The sequence below is a fragment of the Gopherus evgoodei genome, chromosome 6 (assembly GCF_007399415.2).
Source record: "Gopherus evgoodei ecotype Sinaloan lineage chromosome 6, rGopEvg1_v1.p, whole genome shotgun sequence".
Lineage (NCBI taxonomy): Eukaryota > Metazoa > Chordata > Testudines > Testudinidae > Gopherus > Gopherus evgoodei.
In genome coordinates this window covers 68,564,496-68,582,280 of record NC_044327.1, presented here as the reverse complement: position 1 = coordinate 68,582,280, position 17,785 = coordinate 68,564,496, and the positions used below count along the sequence as shown (strand labels likewise).

Sequence of the window (17,785 nt, the reverse complement as noted above, 5' to 3'; positions counted from 1 at the left end):
AAACAGAGGTGTTCAGAGACCGATGCACCATTATGTGCCTACATTTGCACGTAAAATTATAAAATCTGCAAATGCAAATCAAGGATTCATACTTGTAAATGGCTAGTTAAGTGTTATTAGCCATTTGGAAGTGTAATACTTGATTTAAATGTACCCTAATGCAACTGCACATGGATTTTCTACACCGATGTCATATTTTGAAATGTGGTACTTAAAATAATTCTGTTTCATAAGTCTTATTTAAAAAAACATAGACAATTACATTTTATGAAGTGAACTTCACACTATGAGTGTACCAAGCGTGTTGATATTTTGATTCTTCCCTTTAAAAAAAATCTTTTGAATTTAACACATGAAACTAAGTTTTAGTTCCCTACACATGACAAAAAGAGACAATAAAATTAAAAGTTCTGGTTGAGAGCCTGTTCTAAATGTTTTCTATTGTGCCTACATATTACTTAGGTCCCAGGTTACAGAATGAAGTTACATACTACATGTGGTGCAACACATTTATACAATCAGGAGAAGTAAGCACAAACTGTCAGACTTAATTTTGAATTTTCCTGCTTTTGTCACTGTGTATCACTCCAAACCTCAACGTGAATTAACTTTAGCAAGGGTTCTGTGTTTGTTAACCTTATGTTTGGTCCATTTCAGTCCAGGTATACAGTTCTGAACTGGGAGGGATAGCCAAGGACCACGATATTGTATTTTGCCATTAAGTTAATTATGATTAACTAAGCCTATATTGATCTCATTTGCTCATATAAATCATTGTAAATGGATGTTTAGAGTGAACACTACTGAGACTCTGGAAAAAATATACAAAAATTTAAAAGGGCTTCATACTGTGAATCATCACAGACTCAAAACTCAACTGAGAGACTGTATTAAATACTTTAGAGGTGTCTTGGATACCGCAACAGAACAACTGTAGCCATGTTTCCATGAAAAGAAATAAACCGTTTATTACAGTGGGTGGGCAGTGGACTCATCAAATTGCTTTCAAATAATGACACCTACAGTACCTATGCAAGATGTTCTCAGCTGAATGGTTACATGTTATTTCTATCTTCCTTAGAATAACAACTTTTCCAACATTAATTAGCTTCAATGCATAATTAATGGAATAAAGCTCCATGAAAGTAGCTGAGTGTAATCACTTCGGGAACTCTTTGAACAATAATTAACATGATGGAAATGCAAACAAAAATGTTAGTTCCTAAGAGCTTGAAAAACACTGTTTTTCTTTAAGTATTTCTTCAGTGCACTTTGCATTCAATAGCATAATCTCCGTTTCCTCAGGATGCTCACTACTAAGGCCTGAGGGACCCTATGGGAAAGCACTTAAAATATGGCTAAATCCTTCCTCAACAGAAGATATATTAACACCAAAACTGATAGCTTTATCAGGTTTACTGGGTATTTAGACATTCAGCATGGCATTACTGTAACAGAGGACAATGCTTGAGTTCATTCCAACTAGATGTCCATTTACCAGTACCTACATTCTATGGGGACTATCGATATGATAGGTACTTTATAGATACTCATCTAGTTATAGTAACTGGCTAACTAGGGGGAGAGAGAGAAAACAAGGTGGATGAGGTAACTTCTTTTCTTGGACCAACTTCTGTTGGTGAGAGAGATGAGCCTTCAAGCCACACAGCTTGTCTCTCTCACCAACAGAAGTAGGTCCAATATGAAATATTTTACCTCCCCCACCTTGTCGCTCTAATATCCTGATATCGACACAGCTACAACTACACGGTGGGCGGGGGGGAGAGGGGGAGAAATTGCATATATAGTATTGGATTTGCAAGATACTTCAGATTGAGTTTTTTAGTTATTTGTTGAGGTGCTCTGGTGGAAGCATTCAATGACCAAGAAACAAGGTACGTACTTGCAGTGGTTAGGACAATGCTAGGGACAGAAACATATCTAAGTTATGTCAAACCCTAGAATTCATTGTGTAAGGTTTGACAGCAATCCAACCTTACACAATGTGGGAAAACAAGGAGATGTGCAAACTGGAACTTAAGTCCAGGTTCACAAATCATTTGTGAACATAACAAAACTCTAACCCTCTCTGATCTGGGTGATTGATTTCAATGTGAATGTTTTGCACAGATCTGTTGTTACCCTTTATTTTGTGAATATCAGAAAGATTATCACTAGAAAGAGATGCTTTAGTCCAGATTGTGGGATCAAACACAGCGCCCCCATTTTCTTCTTAATATGGCAAGAAAGAATATTAATGCTTCCTTCAGATATGGGGGGATATATTTTGAATTTTATTTTGGACAAGAATATACGGCCACTATATTTGTCAGGTACAGATGGTGGAAATTATTTATTTCTTCTCAGCTGGAGTTGGCAAGGATTGCAACAGTACAAGAAAAATATTAAAAAAAAAAAAAAAAAAAAAAAAAAAAGTCTTTTGTGTCAAGTATATTTTAAAGTTAAGGCAGATATGCTCCACAGAGTTTAAAAGACTGCCCTAATGCCCAGAAGCACAATCTTTGCTTAGGACTACTTTAATAATAAAACACACATCTGAGCATGCAAAATGGATATTTTGTGCATGCAAGTAAATATTGTAAAGATATATTGTGGGTACAGATTTTTTGCTATTTTTTTTTTTTTTAAAGATTAGCCCTTTAAATGTAATATTATGAAAGAGCATTTAGTCTACATTTATTCTATGATATTTTATGACACCTAAATTATTGTAAAAAGGTAAGGTGTGATTTGCCTGTATTTTTAGAGTCTCTGAATATCAAATACTATTTGATTCCCAGAGCACAGCAAATATGATTCCAGATAAACAATAATTTAACCATGATTTTGTATCACCTTTCATTAGCTTATTCTACCATGATGATGAGTCATTTACAGAACAAGTTCTCCTTCTACCAATGGAGAAGAGTTAAAACATGAGAGGCAACTCCACAGCTCTGTCAGGACCTTCAATAATTTCTTCATAGGCAGCTTATACTTCTGAGATTTTCATACATACTTATCCAAAGCAGAATGTGGACAGTAAGCAGGTAAACTGCAAATTTTCTTGTTAATCGTAAATGTATTACTGTGTGAATCGTAAGTTCTTCCACTGTATGGTAACATTGCTAATGATTGTTTCATGGACAGATCTGGGATACAAAAGTAGAGAGCTACAGTTAATGTTACTGTTAACTGTCCAGAGATGACAGGTCTTGTGGGCTGACAGCACCTTCAGGGAGGGAAACAGACATAGAGACAAGATGGTAGAAATCAGAGTCTGAGATGGAAAGGTGACATAGCAATTAACACTTATAGTTTATTGTTTATAAAGAGTATTTGTTATTGGTTCTTCCATGACTCAGCATCAGTGGATTCTTGTACTAACTGAATCCAAATTTGGTATTCAGCACTGCTCTATTTTTAAAAATATAAATCTGTTAAAGACTAACAAATCCATAATTGTGAATTTTGGGGGATAATTTTATCCCTAACAATGAATAGTTTTTACACTTTTTATATCTAAATGAAAACTTTTTAAAAAAAATAAACGGGTGCCTATTTAACACCAAATTATTAAATTAATTCTTAAAATTTGACCTTGAATTAAATATTAACTAAATCAAACAGATAACAAAAAATGATTGAGGATTATCAGCTATGTTACTTGAAGATTATGGACTATGAGCCAAAGTCTACAGTCTTTTAACGGGCATTTGAAGTGAGGATCACAGGATTTAAACTATATTGTTAACTGATATTGAAACAGTTTTAATACTCAACAAGTATTTAATTAAAGTACAGTTTCCTTATTAAACCAAAATTAAATGCATACACTACAGAAGCATATTTAAGGTTTATAGTTGAAAATTTGTACAAAATTTATATCAATGGTGTTTTTCTAAAATGCAGAAGTTAAGCTTATCTGGCTATGCTGGTCAACTGGAAATCATTTCCTTTTGCCAGTTAATATAAACATAAGATCACAAAGGTGAAAAACTATCTGAGAATCTAATTTACTGGATCACTCACCTTATAACTTAATATTGGGCCACTGGCTCAACAAAGACCCAAGGCTAAACTAGAAAATCATTTTTTGGAAAAGGATGTCTGCTGGTTGAAGAGAGGGAGAGTTTGTATACATATATATAGATACACTACATTAGAAGGAAGATATGAAAAAAACCCCTTCAGTTTAATGTCAAGCTGTAAGTGTTCAGGAAAAACTGGCATTTAGAAAAGCAGAATGTATAAAATATTGAAAATGCAAAGTAAAAAATGAGTCCAAACTGCCATATAACCACTATAACTCAGTGATGGGGTTTCTTTAAACTTTCCTTGACAGCTATTTATTTTCTACTTGTTTTGTATGCTGTGGCAATACAAATAGAATGTTTCCTTTTCTTGATGGCAAAGCACAACAGATAAGGTTTTAAAATTATATTTGGCAGATGTTCCACATAAGTTGTAGGATATGGACTGGTGGATCTGTTCTCTGAGGCAGGTTGGGAAGTGGCTAGGAGGGCTTAAAGCAGTCTCAGATAAATACTGTCCTGTCATTACCCAGTGATGGATTGTCATTAGCTTGTAATGACAATGTATGGCTTGGATAGCTAGTGACCAGGCTGCATCACAACCATATTAAGCTCTCTGTTTGTCTGGTTCCATGACCCAGCCTCCTGAAGTCTTGTGAGTGCTTTCAAATTCTTCAAAACAAAGACAAGAGAAGACCTATCAAACTCTTCCTCCCAAATTAATAATAGCTAAATGGTACTGCTTACTTTTAAAGGAAACTAGGTTACTCACCAATAACTGAGATTCACTGAATATCTTGTCTCCACAGACCGCACTCTTGGAGTCATATGTCCTGCTACTAGGGTGATCAGGTGTCCCGATTTTATAGGGACAGTCCTGATTTTTGGTTCTTTTTCTTGTATAGGCTCCTATTACCCCCCACCCCTGTCCTGATTTTTCACACTTGTTGTCTGGTCACCTTATCTGCCACCTACAAAGAAGAGAAGAAGGAAAGGTTCCCTTCACCTTCAGACACTAACAGTTTCAGATTTAAGGTCTAAAGCCAGTCTTGAGCACATTTTTTTTCATCCTACTTTTGAATCTCCTAGGAATTCTTTTTCCATTTCCTTCTGGGAAAAATGGCCTTCCATTTGGCATGTATGTCAGTTAGATAAGTGAGCTCTTATGGTATCTTCTCCTTTCCTTATCTTCCAGAAGAACAAAGTAGTTTTCCATTTTTACGCCAAACTTTTCTAAAGCTTGAGTCTTAAGATTCCTTTGAATTAATCTATTTTATATTAGTATTTTTGCCTCAGATTCGTAACTCCCTAGCAGCTAAAATTCTTCAGAAATCATTATGCAAATAGACTTTTTTGATACTGAGAATGTTCCTTGTGATCCATGGTCTTAGAGTAGGACAACAAAACCTAAATATATTTAACATAGTGATAGAAGTACTTGTCCTTGTGTGTTAGGTAAAATATGTATTATAATTTTAGAGTTTTTTCCAAGGGTGGTTATAAATAATAGCAAAATTACCTAAAATAAATCATAGTAGTGAGGCAAATTGGCACAGACTACATTTTTGTAGGTGGGGTAGGAGGAGGGGCCAGGGTGTTTGCTTTTCTGTAATCGGAAAGTTGGCAACCCTACTTCTATATGGTTTAAAGACTCATTCTATCATACCTATGGCAGCTTTGAAGACTTGCCTTGGTCAAGTTCCAATCTCTGAGGTCTCGAAGGCAGTTATAGGTGGTGGAGAAACACTTTTACTCCTTAAATAATTCCTTTAGTTAATTTACTCATATTATTTGGGCATGAGTTTAGAACTTCAAGAGGAAGAGTGCTGTTATGGACTGTATTCCAGATTCTAGTCTACAAGAATAAACCACATAGAGCCATGGAAGAGAAAAAAACATATGTCACTAGTAATTGAAAATCTCGAAATATATGATCTCTGCAGATAAATTCACTCTTTCCTAGCATGTCTTCAGAGTTTATGAATTCTGGATGGGAAGTAATGGGGCTGGACTGTTGTGCCTGCTATTACAGATGGTTTAGTGGGCATGTGTCAAGACCCCGGTCTAGGCTCACAGTTCCGGGATTTGAGATTCCAAAGGTGTGGATGTATCAAAGCAATTTTCTTGTAGAAGAATTAATGTTGAGAAATTATTTCCAAGTTGCATATAATTTGTATTCCAACAAAAACCAAAACAGTGCATATTTAACTCACGCTTGTGCTCTCAGGGACTACTGCCCAGGCATGAAAAACAAAAGGTCAGCACAAGTACTTTTAAACTTACATCCAGAGTTTCAGTTTTCTTCAATAGCCAGGAAAAAAAATGTGAAACAAACTTTCTTCAAGAAGTTATAGAAGTAATTATTTTTTTCTGTCTGTTGGTCTGAAGTTTCAATGAACATTGTTCAGATGGCAACCGTCCTAGTGCAGATACACTGTATTTCAGCACTGAATACACCTTTGTGCATGTAGTGTAAAAAATAATTTTGATCCCTGCAATGGATCAATACCTCTTTGTTTTTCCCAGCTGTGAGCACAGTTTTTATTCTGAACATGTCTTCTGTCCTATTATATTGCAGAAGATCTGTCCCCAAACCTGAAATGGACTTCCGCCACATTTTATTGTTATTGCTTTTTGCCTTACTTTATCTCTCTCTTTGTCTTCAGTCATATTGACAATAATTGTTTCAGAAGTTCAAATTGCTTTTCATCCAAAACAGTACTTGTGCCAAATCTCTGTCTTTACTTCTGTAAACCTTTATCCCTTGCATTTAAACTTTTCGGTCACTTTTGTAAAAAATAATGCTACAGAGCACCTGCTTTGTAAAATCTATTACTAGCTAAGACATCAGTCAGGACACTAGCTAGCTAACCATGTCTGCCAGATGAGAAATCTACTTGTGATACCTTTGGAAAGCTGGAACAAAATCTAACCATTTCAGATATTTTCTCCAACTTCTGCTCTTTCCCGCCCCACCTGCCTTTTCTGCGGCTAGCATAATCTAAAACTCATGAATAGTGCCACTGCTAGCATAACAGGGAGATTCCTATCTCTGCCCATTATCTCGGTCACCATTATCCCTCCCCCATGCCCTACACATCCCCTCCCCTCATGAAATTGCTAAAGACAGAGGAATCTCTGTGGCACCCCTTGATATCGCCTACAGATATGACAAACAGCATCATCATCATATGCTGCGCTCTCTCACTGGGTGTATAGCTTTGCCTACAGAAGGTATGAAGTGCCTCTGGTTACCACGTTCTAAAACTCTAGTTAAGACAAAGCAAGTATACCCCAGACTTTTATTCAAGCAGTTTAGCACTTTCTAAAGTACAACTGTCTTCAAATTTTGAAAATCTCTACAGAGCATCAAGGTCAGGTCTTCTTTCTTGCAGAGAATAGGAGATGCCAGATAGGGCTCCCTGCTGTTAGTTTGTTAATATTTGATGGGTCTCTTCTGTTGAGTTCATAGGGTTGCCAGGTGTCAGTTTTTTGACCAGAATGTCCGGTCAAAAAGGGACCCTGGCAGCTCCAGTCAGCACCACAGACTGGGCCATTGAAAGTCTGGTTGGCAGCACAGAGGGGCTAAGACTGGCTCCCTGCCTGCCCTGGTTCTGCATGGCTCTCGGAAGCAGCAGCATGTCTGCCCTCGAACTCCTAGGCACAGGGGCGGCCAGGGGGGCTCTGTGTGCTGCTCCCGCCCTCAGCACTGGCTCTGCAGCTCTCATTGGCCGAGAACTGCGGCCAATGGCAGGTGCGGGGGTACTGCCTGCGGATGGGGCAGCGTGCGAAATTGCCTGGGTGCACCTCTGGCTAGAAGCCGGAGCAGGGACATGCCACCGCTTCTGGGAGCCATCTGAGGTAAGCACTGCCCAGAACCTGCACCCCTTACTCCCTCCTGCACCCCAACCCTCGTCCCAGTTTGGACCCCCCTCTTACCCTCTGAACCCCTCGGCCTCAGCCTGGAGTACCCTCCTGCACTACGAAGACTTCATCCCAGGCCCCACTCCAAAGCCCACACCCACAACCAGAGCCCTCAGCCCCCCACGCACTCCAGCCCCCTGTCCCAGCTCAGAGACCCCTACCACACCGTGAACCTTTCATTTCTGGCCCCACCCCAGAACTCTCACCCCCAGGTCGAGCCCTCATCCCAATCCCCTGCCCCAGCCCAGAGCCCCCTCCTGCACTCCAAATCCTTTGGCCCCACCCTCCAGCCTGGATCCCCCTTGTGCAGCACAAACCCCTCATCTCCGGCCCCACCCCAGAGCCCACACATCCAGCTGGAGGCCTCACCCCCTCCTGCACCCCATCCCCCTGCCCACGCCCAATGAAAATGAGCAAGTGAGTGAGGGTGCGGGAGAGCAAGCGATGGAGCGAGGGGGGATGGACTAAGCAGGGTCGAGGCCTCGGAGAAGGAGCAGGGAAAGGGCAGGGCCTACGGGGGCAAGAGTGTTCAGTTTTCTGCAATCAGAAAGTTGGTGACGCTATGAGTTTAGTGGGAAGGAAAATGTAGATAGCTGGAAACTTGAAGTTCAGTAGAATTATGGAGACAGTGCCTATCGAGAGGTATCAGTATTAACCTCTTCCAGGCTCCTCCTGATATAGATACTCCAGATTTCTTTTAAATGAAGGAAACCCACAACTGATCAAATCCCCAAATTGTGAACCCTCCCTATTTTGGTCTTGTAAAGAGTGAAAGTATTGAATGCTGTCAAATGCTACCGGTGTGGTGCTCTGCTCTGTTCAATGTTGATATCACTCGGCTGCGTGCGTGTGTTCCCTCCATGTGCTGTCCCAGCTCTGCAGATAGCTGACACAGCAGACCCGAAGAGAACCCCCATGACCACAGATTCTAGTAAGGTACAAAGGCACGTCGGCCAGGTTTATTGCCGTATTGGACACAATGATAGTTCCCCTAGATTGTTACTCTAGTAGAAGGCATACTACTAATATGTGCCCACGGCCAATGGACTCGGTTCAGTCAGTGGCGGGACTTTCCACTGCCCCCTCGGCCGGACACAGACACCGCCGCAGGGATGCATTCTTATACACAGGTACAAACAAGTTACACATCACTCCTGACGTATTAAGGTGCAGCCCCTCCACGAAGCCAAGTATAACCCCTCTACGTAGTCAGGTGCCGCCTCTCACCTTGTACATGTTGGTTCGAACAAAACAACTCTATCCATCTTATTACCCTTTTGGCCTTGTCATTGGGATGGGTCAGCCTGTTCCTTGTTATCTGTGGAATGTTCCAGTATAGGGTGTTCTGGTATTGTGTTTATACTTCAACATACTAGGTGAATATATGTTTATACAACATCAGCCCTTTCCTTGCCAGTTTCTGTGAGCAAGGCCTGCCTCTAGCTCACAGCTTATCTTTGCTTTTAGCAAAGTCTTGACCATTACTTTAGTTTAGGTCTCAGGCCTCAAATCGGGCCTTCGATACCAAAGTTTCTGGCTCAAGGCCTCTACTTATTACATTGAAGACTTCCAATTTTCTGAGATTAACAGATAAAAACCTTGTATTAACTTATTTTCCCTGCAACATGCTAAGAACTTAGTCTTGGAGTGTGATGATAGCTACATCACAAAGTCATAGTCCCTTTTTTCTAACAATTCATTTACTTTTCCAGGTCCCACTATCCTTTCCTTACAGTACTTCAAGGAAAGAAAAAGAACCCCATTTTAGAAAAGATACATTTTATATATACTACAAATAAATATATTATGTATAATAGTAACAATCAAAACAATTGTTTATATGAATTACAATACGGGAAAGCATGTAAACCAAATTGTTTTAATTAAATATTCCTTTTTCTAGGAAGTCAACATAAATAGTGGTAGAAAGCCAAAGAATTAATACTCTTAATTTTCTTAGCAGTAATAATACAAAAAGTTAGCAAAATGGTGGCTGAATCTATGAAAGAAAGTGAAAGGTGATAACTACTATGGCATAAAACAGATGGTCCCTATAAAAGATGAATAAATAGTGCAGCATGGAAAAGCATAATTCTTAATTGCAAGTACAGACTGTCCAAGTACAGGCTGTCAAGTTCAGGGTGCATATTTTACACAGGTGTGTTGCAATCTGAAAATTAGAGGATCAGTAGTCTGAATTACACCAGGTAAAAATTTTTACATGTATTCCAATAGTTTGACGTAATGACAAAACATGCACAAAATATAATAGTGTCAAGAAAATGTAGAGCTTACCCAGACAGTTATTCTGTAAATCTGCAATTGTTTGGTTCCATTTTGTGTATCATGCAAAGTTATTTTACTTTGTTTTTAAATTTACAAATATATCCTTCAATGAGCAACTAACTTATTTTTTTGTTAATCCCACCCATTTTGTAATAGCCGGATTTGGGCTGGGGTGAAAGGAATGTTTACTTAAGAACAAAAATAAAGACATTTGGACCTGATTCCATCTCTAGTACATTAATTTTATGCCGGTGTAAATCGAAGTTAATAGAGTTATGTTGTGTAAACCCAGTGCAATGGAGTGGAGAATCAAGCCTCTTATTTGCAGAAAGTATTTTCTTTTGCAGACAATCCATTTGAAGTGTGCATAAAAGCATTATCACATTAGGCCTTTGGAAAGGTCGGCTGCCCTTATGAAGTATATGGATTACAAATTTTGCTATCTCATCTGAAATAGCAAATGGAAGGTCTGATCATTGTATTACAAAAAGCAAAGAACACTAAACTTATTTATTTGTCAGATGCATAAAATGCACTTATCAAAATCTCTCAATGCATGGACCTTTTAAAATAACACATAACAAAAGAAACTATAAATCAAAGTCACTCAATGTCAGTTGAAAGACTCAAAGTTCCTAATTCAGGATAAACCTCCCCCTGAGCCCATGCCAACTGTTGGACCAGTGGAGAGAGAGAATTCCAGAATTCTGGAAACCAAATGCCTTTTAAAACTGTACGCTGTAAACCTGAGTGCCTCTGAGATGACCTCAGCTCCTGGAATAGTTCAAGAGAAGGGGGGCTGTCTCTAAGGAAATAAGGATGAAACCATATAGGGCTCAATAGGTAAAACCAACATCATGAACTGCATCTGGAAACCAGCTGGAAACTCTAGCACACTCTGGAGCACATATCATATAGTCTCTGAATGAAACACCATTAAATTAGTTGGCAGCCACATTCTGTACTAGCTGGAATGTCCGAGTGGCTTTCAGATGTAGCTCCAAGTACAGCACATTGCCTTAATGTGCTTTAAAGTTGACAGATGAAGACAAAGGTTTCATAGTTTCATATAATTTAACGCCAGAGGGGACTATTAGATAATCTAGTCTCACCTACTGTATATCACAGGCCATTAATTTTCACCCAGATATACATATACTGAGCCCAGAGACTTAAGTTAAACAAAAGCATTTCAGTCTTATAGAGACTAGCCTATGTGCTATGCCACAGACATAGTACAGGAGAGATGAAGGTGCCACCAATGGCAGGCAATTGATGGGAAACGGGATGCAGGAATGAGCATCCTCCAGCAAGAACTCCATTGCAATAAATGAGAGAGGCGAAAAGCTAGGATAGCAAAATACCATTGAGACCACAAAACGTTTTTGTACTGATTTTACAATGAGAGGTTAAAGAGGTTTAGGAGCAAACACTAAGCTCTGAGTGGATTTTTGTAGATTAACACGGATGTTAAATTTTAATGTACCGAGTAGCAAACACAAAGCTTTGTATGACACACAAGATTTTGGGAGGATTTTTTTAGAGCTGAACTTTAATGTGGCGAGAGCCATAACTGAGAAGAAAGCTTGCAATCTCCTAGCCAAATACATCATTCTTGATTACTTGCTAATATTTGATCAATTCAAAGCAGCCATCAAGCCAACAATACACTTACATTGAGCACTTTACTAATAAAGGGAGGAAAAAATGTACCACTTTCACCATCTGGATGTTTCCTCTAAGCAAACTGGCCTCACTTTTGTCTAGTAAGGGCAGAGAATCAACCATAGAGCCTTCTTTGCGTACATCTACACTACACGCTAAACCCAGGCTCTCACTCAGGTTTATGGCCAAGCCCTGTTTCCACCCACACACAAATCCTAGGCTCCTAGGGGAATAGGTCAGAGCCCAAGTTCCACGGTGACTTAGATACAAGCTCTGTCATTTTGCAGTCTGGACAAGGCTCAAGCCACAGACCTGAGACCGAAGATCTGTGTAGTGCAGTATGGATGTGTTAGCACACTGTGAAACACAGGTCCAGCAATTATAAGTCCAGGTTTACAATGCAGAGTGGATGTTCAAACGAAGCCTTGGAAACACCAGGTACAATTATATTGCAATAAAAAAAATGTGGCTCCGAGTCTTAGAGCCCAGGTCAAATGACTTGGGCTTGGGCGGCGAGGCTAAAAATAGCAGCACAGACATATGGCTCAGGCTGGAGCCCAGGCTCTCAGACCCTGAAAGGGGTGGGTGGGTCTCAGAGTCAGGACTCAAGGCCACACCCAAAAGCACACTACAAGTTTATAGTTTCATGAGCCCGAGTCAGCTGACCTAGACCAGCCCTGGCTCTGCTGCAAATCTTTTATTCCAGTAGAGACGCACCCACTAAGTCCATAAGCCCAGGTCCCACAGTCTTGGCTAGACACCAGAAAAGTAGAGACACTGCTCCACAGAAATTCATGAAAAGAAGATGCAGGTTCCATTGCAACCCAAAATGACTCATCCTTAGGGAATGCATACACACAATGAGTCGGAGGGATGGCAGAATAGGGTCTTGTGACACCCTACATGAAAGAGTTCTCAGGACAGAAGAATAATTACCTACTTCAGAATCCTCTCAAGAGAAAAAAAGAACGAGGTCAAGGTGTACTGTGCTTTACTTATCTTATCTTGAATGTTTCAATGAACATAATAATGGGCCTACCTGGTCAGACAAAAGGTCCATCTACCCCGGTATTCTGTCTTCCGACAGTGGCCAGTGCCAGGTGCCCCAGAGGGAATGAACAGAACAGGTAATCATCAAGTGATCCATCCCCTGTCGCTTATTTTCAGCTTCTGGCAAACAGAGGCTAGCGACACCATTCCTGCCCATCCTGGCTAATAGTCATTGATGAATCTATCCTCCAGGAATTTATCTAGTTCTTTTTTGAACCCTGTTATGGTCTTAGCCTTCACAACATCCTCTGGCAAGGAGTTCCACAGGTTGGCTGTGCGTTGTGTGAAGAAATACTTCCTTTTGTTTAACTGCCTGTTAATTTCATTTGAGGACCCCTAGTTCTTGTGTTATGAGAAGTAGTAAACATCACTTCCTTATCTACTTTTTCTACACCAGTCATGATTTTACAGACCTCAATCATATCTCCCCTTAGCTGTCTCTTTTCCAAGCTGAAAGTCCCAGTCTGATTAATCTCTCCTAATACAGAAGCCATTCCATACCCCTAATCATTTTTGTTGCCCTTTTCGGAACCTTTTCCAAGTCCAATATATCTTTTTTGAAATGGGGCAACAATATCTGCACAGAGTATTCAAGAAGTGAATGTACCATGGATTTATACAGAGGCAACATGATATTTTCTGTCCTATTTTCTATCCCCTTTGTAATTATTCCCAGCATTTTGTTCACTGTTTTGACTGCCACTGCACATTGAGTGGATGTTTTCACAGAACTATTCACAACGACTCCAAGATCTCTTTCTTGAGTGGTAACAGCTAATTTAGACCCTATAATTTTATATGTATAATTGGGAGTATGCTTTCCAATGTGTATTACTTTGCATTTATCAACATTATATTTTGTCTGCCATTTTGTTGCCCAGTCACTCAGTTTTGAGAGATCCTTTTGTAGCTCTTTGCAGTCTGCCTGGGTCTTAACTATCTTTAGAATTTTGTATCATCTGCAAATTTTGCCATCTCACTATTTACTCCTTTTTCCAGATCATTTATGAATATGTTGAATAGGACTGGTCTCAGAACAGACTCCTGTGGGACACCCCTATTTAACTCTCTCCTTTCTGAAAACCGACCATTTGTACTTCTCCTTTGTTTCCTATTTTTTAACCAGTTATCAATCCATGAGAGCACCTTCTTTCTTAACCCGTGGCAGCTTACTTTGTGTAAGAGCTTTGGTGAGTGACCTTGTCAAAGGCTTTCTGAAAATCTAAGTACACTATATCCTCTTGATCCCCTTGGTCCACATGCTTGTTGACCCCCTCAAAGAATTCTAGTAGATTGGTGAGGCATGATTTCCCCCGGTGAAGTATCCTCAGTGTGAGAGGATACCACAACATCATCTGTAAGGAGGGACCCAACTATGGGATTGTTGTCCTCTGCTCCAGTTAGATGCTCTCCTTCCCTGGACTTTCAGCCTCTTCAATGGCACAGTGGTTGTTAGACTGGGGCTGGGACTGTTCTACTGTGTCCCAGAAAGTCTCATCTATGTACCTCTCTGTCTCCCTCAGCTCCTCCAGTTCAGCCACTCTGGTCTCCAAAGCCTGTACATGGTTTCTGAGGGCCAGAAGCTCTTTGCACTGAATGCACACATATGCCACCTGCCCATAGGGCAGGTAATCATACATGCTGCACTGGGTGCAATAAACTGGGTAGCCCCCACTCTGTTGCTAGACTTCTGCCTGCATTCTCTTTTTACTCCTGCAGCTGGTTCCTTTGCTGTTGTTTTGTTTATATCAAAGGGGTTTTTTGGCTTTTAAGTTTTAAGAATGTTGAGTTCTAGCCCCTGGTCACACTCCCCCTCTAAACTCCCTCACCAAATTCCCTTGTTAGCTGCTCCTGTTCCCTAGCTCCTCTGGTTGCTTAGGAGCAGGCTTTTTAAAGCCCTGGTCTCCCTGAATAGTTCTGCTCCCTGGTTAAGGGTTCATGGGTGCTAAAAGGCTTAAGGATCACAGCATCATTAAGAAGCTCTCAGCCTTGCCTAGCAGGCCCAGCACACATACAGTCAGCACACGGTCCCCTAAACAGACAAACAAAGAGCACATGGTATATTTCAGTCAAGCAGCAAGCACACCCAAACACAGATATACAACTACAGACAAGAAACTTACCCCAATTATATGTGAAGTAATAAAATAATGCCACCAATTACAGATGGAGTAATAAAAATAAAACAGCTATATAAGCAAAATAATAGTAATAAATTTGGTGTCCAGTTTTAGTAAATGCCATAGTATTGCTGCAAAGTTTTCAGTAAATACTTTAAAAAGATTAATTTTGTTAAAATTAATAAATATTCCACATTGAAACATTTGTACATTTTTCAAAAAGCAAATCCATAACATAAAGAAATCTATTATAAATCAGCTGTGCATCTCTCTACATCAATACATATATATACGATGAAGTCTTCTGAAATAAGTGCCTAATCTGGCAATAAACCCATTACAAGGATATATTGAGTGTTCAACAAGGCCAAGTGTTTAACAGGTCTCCATAGTATAATCTGTTAGTACTGGAAGATTTTGCTGTGACGATAAAGCCACAAAAATTACTGCATAGCTACACTAGGAACTGTATGAGTTCCTTGAATCAAAACTATTACCAGAGTGCTTTGCCATTTTCATAGGACCCATACACAGATTTCACAGATTCCCTGAATTTTATATTAGGTATTTAGCTGCATCTTATCTCCCCAGCATATATTTACACTCACAATAAATTAAGATCAGAAGTTCAGATGTACTGCCAGCTTTATCTACGCTGTCCCAGTTTCCAAACTCTATTTCCATTGGGGTTACAAACCATTCACATAATAACTTCATTTAACATGCTATAAGGTTAACAACAACTGCAATCTTTTAGCTATCAAGACTAAATTCAGATAAATCTTGCACAGCCTAACTAGGTCTACTATATTTAGCAGTTTTAATATAAAAAAAAAATAAGTGTCTAGGGATGTTAGGAAACCATATTTACATAGAGTATTTAATTGTTTTCTAAATGTATTTATCTAGTAGTAGAGTACAGCAATTCTGCTAAAAGGTTGCAATGGAAAATCCATTTTTAATATAGTGTTATAGAAATCTCAGTGATGCAATATTCTTTAATAATAGCTGAGACATTATGTTTTTGCTTCTCTCTCTCTCTTTTTTTTTTTTAGTTTTAATAAAAGTAAAAGAAAAACTGTTGAAAATAATACCTAGCACATCCTGGAATGTGGAAAATATGTTAGTTCTGAAGGAAATTAAGGGTGTATTTTCTCTGAATTATTATAGATCAGATATGCTGCAGAAATAATTTGCTGGTCACTGGGGTGGCGATGCCAGGTGCACAATTCCCATAGCAGCAACTGTCAGTTAATATCCATGTAACCATCCTCGATATAATACATCATCAGGAAACCAATGTCCTCAAGCATTCAATAGGTATAAGAAACCTTTCAATTAGAATACTTTCTTAGACTATTGCTCACTTCAAACAACTTCAGGGAGAGATAGGTGTCTGTTTTCATCTTGGTTAAGAGGCTGCAAAGGTCTCAGAAAAGATAACCACGTCAAGGAATGCCCAGGTGGGCATGAGGCTGAATAGACCTTGAGAATTCAACAGACAGCTTTGGTACTAATGTTCCCCAATGATGCATAGGCTAAAAATGAAACATCCCCAGTGGCTGAATATTATGTAAAACAGTTCTGTCTACACTTTATGTCAATAAGATAAAGCTGACACTCCTTTTCTTTGTATTAATGTTTTTTGTTGGTAGTTACTTGTTAAAGCAAAAGTAAGTGTGTGTCACACACATCTCAGGAAATGTTAAAAAAACTGGTTATTCCATGTGAAAATTTTGAAAAGAGTATACCTAAGAGCCTCATGCAGCACTTTATATTCAGACTAACATTTCCACTGATTTCAGTGAGAGTTTTGCCTGAGTAACAAGGACTGATCCCACAAGAGTTATAGGGCTGATGAATATGGTGCTTGGTTACTTGCAGCATTATAGTTCAGTGAGAAAACTGTGCTTAGCCTATGTAATAAGACATGTAAGACATAATGTAGATAGAAAACATCAAAAGCATTCTATGTCTGCAGCTGTTCCTTACAAGATCCTCTGTGCTCACTCTCACCTAATGTCAGTTCTTCCACGCTGCTCATAAAGCAATACTTCGGAGTGGCAATGGGAGCATACCGAAATGAACACTACAAACACTGAGACAGATTCTAACCTGGAGTAATCTGGCATAGGCCCACTGACTTCATTTACATAGCCAAGGATCTGGCCAGTCTTGTGCATGCATAGGATTATACTGAAGCCATTACTTCCTGACCACATCCATCTTTATCTCCCTCCTCCTCTCCCCCCCCCAAGACATTTCCCTTCTCTCCATTGTAGGCATAGAATATTATTTGCATTAAGGAGTACTGTGCTCATATCCAGAAGTCTCTCTGTCAAGGTGCTGAGCAAAGCAGCTGTTTCATTGAGGGCTTCTTCACACCCCTTTAGTCAGAGCCTAGCAGTATAGGGATGCATAGCAAGTTTTTAATGGGTGGAAATGCAACGAGAAAATAATAAAAAGTAAGTTCCAAGAGATACATTTTTCGTTTTCTTGAAAAAGGATGATTTGGCTTTTAGTACTGGAATAATGAAGACAATGGCACATCAAAAATTTAAGAAAGTATGTGACTGCTTGCCCAAGTGTGGAGAGTAGCTGTATGGGCACCACTTACAGCCAGTCATATCAGAGTTCATAGCCAAAGGCTTTAAAAATGATCTTCAAAGGGGAAAATGGTGTGTGTGTTTTAGCTTCTTTCTGATG

The 17,785-nt window shown here is 39.4% G+C and overlaps 1 protein-coding gene across 5 annotated transcripts in view; it reads right to left on the bottom strand.

The window, feature by feature from the left end:
- Positions 1-17,785, bottom strand: part of FBXL17 (F-box and leucine rich repeat protein 17) — a 486,275-nt gene that overhangs the window by 52,154 nt on the left and 416,336 nt on the right. The gene's annotated exons all lie outside the window — the stretch shown is intronic.